We start from the raw sequence: 3049 nt of genomic DNA on the forward strand, positions 1-3049 counted from the left end.
GGGAGAGGCAGAATGAACTTTACCGAAAAGAGCTGTGTTCTCGAGACCAACGGCCCGGAGGATTTCCTTGCCACAGATTACAGTAAAAAAAAAAAAAAAAATCAACTCTGGAGGTTCTGCGCACGCTGGAGAAAAGAAATAGGGACATTTTTGAAGAAAATTGATGTTTTCAACAAGTTTAAGTAGACATTTTAACACATTGTTATAACTTCTAAACTTAAAATCTCTTAAAAGGAGGCTGGACAAAAGGATAAACCCACATGCATTTAGAAGCTGATAACAATACCTGTTTAATACTGATATATTTGTAAAAGGTTGGTAGGTTTTATTTGCTACAAATTAAGGGCTTTTTCCAAATGTCCAAAATTTTGTCCAGTGTGCACATGACAAAGAATTGTAAGCAATGTTCGGAGACATATGAGCAATCTCATAGGAAAATACAGTACAACATAAGTACAAGGTTCCTTAAAAAGTGTGTACGCATGAAGACAATACGAAATTGTAATTTATAGTTTGACTTTGAGGCTCCTCATTTAGGATATTTAGGGTACATTGTAAAACTAAAAGAACATCTGTGGGATTTCTCGCCCCAAATTAGTTGTCTGGGGTTAGAAAACACGTGTGCACATCCAAGAGTTGTGGATGCTTTAATAGTAGCGTTTTCATGTTTTACTGAGCGAGAAGGAAGCTCTTTACAAAGTAGTGTACTATTTGGTTTTTTAACGGTTATCATTAGAAATGTGTAGTAGCTGAGCTTCCTTGTGTGCCTCAGATACTTTGATATGAAATCAAATTAAATGGGAGTTAGTTCTGTGTACATGTTAAAGCAGAAGCTACAAATAAATTACTACTTCATGGCTCTTAGGGTTAGGACATAAGGAAAAAGATGAATACCAGCAAAAAAACAAAAAAACATATCAAACAGTCAGAGACGCCGTGTTTCTAAGCTGTGGATCTTCGCCATGGATTGGTATATTGCACTAATAATTCTGTAGTGATTTCAGCTTGTTGTCGGGTGTTTTTTCATCTGGACGAGCAGCTGTGTGTGTGTTTATCCAGAGATCCTAAATACTGTGCATAACCGTCGGTTTTTAAGACTAATCGAGTGATTTAGTTTTACTTTGCGGCGAACCAAACTTATAGTAACTAGTAGAGGTAAAACTGCAACACAAACGATGTCTGCCTTTTTTTTTAGATGTGCATATTCATAAATAGTATGGTCTTGGAGGCAGACGTCACCTTTTCTTCCTGTAACTAAGAAATCCATGACACAATCTGGAACACAAACAAGTAGATAAAGGCAGAACGCCCCACTGTAAAAGAGTGTTATATGCAATGCTCACTTCTTAAATAAAAAAGAAAAAAGAAAGTAACATGACCTTTGTAATGGACTCGGAATACATAATCTATTCACTGTTTGGAAAACAACAAAAACATAGATATACACATATAAGGCTTGAGTTCTCGACTCTTGGTAGTATTATTGCCATCTAGCATTTTTGTAAAGCTTAAAATAAATATGGAGTACTGTACATAAATAATTTACATCAATAAGCAAAAAACAAAATAACCACAAGGCCCCTAAACGGGAGAAATGCTTCCACTGCTCTTGAAAGAAAAAAAGAAAAAAACGAGTTAGTGTTCATTTGATAATCTAGACTCGGCCTCTGAGCTTGGTTTACTCTACCTAAAGCTATAGTTGTGGCAAGAAACGACTACAGTCATGAGAAAAAAATATCACTGTACAAACGAGCACAAGAACATAATCACAACAACCTAATGACATAATTCATCAATGCAGCCTGGGATTCTCGGTTGTAGTTGAAGGAAAAATCCACCCGAAGACACACTTAGTTAGAAGTCACGTCCGCTTAATGGAGCTCAACAGTGATCGGCCACGTTTTTAATGGCTCTGGTTCTGAAGTGTTTTCCCTCCGTTCAACTGTTCCATTGACATTTCAAAAACGGCTGATGTGAAGAGTTTTGAGTCTGGAAGCGAGCCAACCAGCTTTGAGATGAATCGTAACCATTAAACATTTGATTCGGCGCAAGAAAGACATATAGAGAACGGCGAAAAAGGAAAAAAGGTACAAGAAGGTGTAGCGAAACAATCTTAGACTTCAATGGTAGAAGCTCGATCCAGCCGCTCACTGATACACGAGGCATGGTAATTGTTTCCAAGGTAACAGCGAGTTGGACCAATCAGAGACGTCGCTTTAACTCTTAAGTTTGTGGGTAGTGGGTTATTTTTTTCATAAGATTGCAAAAAAACACATGTTTTTCTCAGCACAGGTTTGCGTCCATTTGGATTTCCAGCTTCTACAGGAGCAGAACTGTGTTCACAAGCACGTAGCTCGTGGCAAGACTACCGCGGATGGTTTACACATTACAGCTGATAATCGAAGTCCCTATGGAGAAAATCAGCGGGGTTTTTACTTCCCCAACCACACTGATTACATCCTATTTGATTATTGTTTCAATGCAGATCAAATATATAAGGTCATGCTTCCAAAGGAAGGAAGAGGAGAAATCTGATTGATCAGCTGCATGTTAAAGTTAACGTGGTTAGCACTGTGCATGTAAAGCATACGTATAGAAACAGCTACAGGAGCCAGGTACCCGTTAATCGGGCTACACGTGGGGACTCATTTCATCATCCATTAGCCTTCCGATTCTTCTTCATCAATCGTTTAGTCTATGAAATGCCACAAAAACACCTCGTGATTTCCTAAAGCCTAGGTGGGACGTTTGTTTTCTAATTTCTCGACGCAGAGGCTAAGGATTCTAATCAGACCTGCAGCTCTACTATCTGGCAATCCTGAGTCTTCATTGGGAGTTGTAGAAAGTCCATCTTGCAAACCACTTTTTGGTTCTCCCCAAAAATGGAGAATAATTACGACACATTTTTGCTGAAATGCAAGGAACACAAAATGACAAATAACAGAAGTGCCTGAAGGGGGATTTTTCCTTTCTGCAAATCGGACATGGTAACCAACTTTCTTTCGTCTCATTACGATGATTAGCAAATACAAAAAAAAGAGTTTTTAGC

The sequence above is a fragment of the Etheostoma cragini genome, chromosome 24, assembly GCF_013103735.1.
Source record: "Etheostoma cragini isolate CJK2018 chromosome 24, CSU_Ecrag_1.0, whole genome shotgun sequence".
In the NCBI taxonomy this organism is placed as follows: Eukaryota; Metazoa; Chordata; class Actinopteri; order Perciformes; family Percidae; genus Etheostoma; species Etheostoma cragini.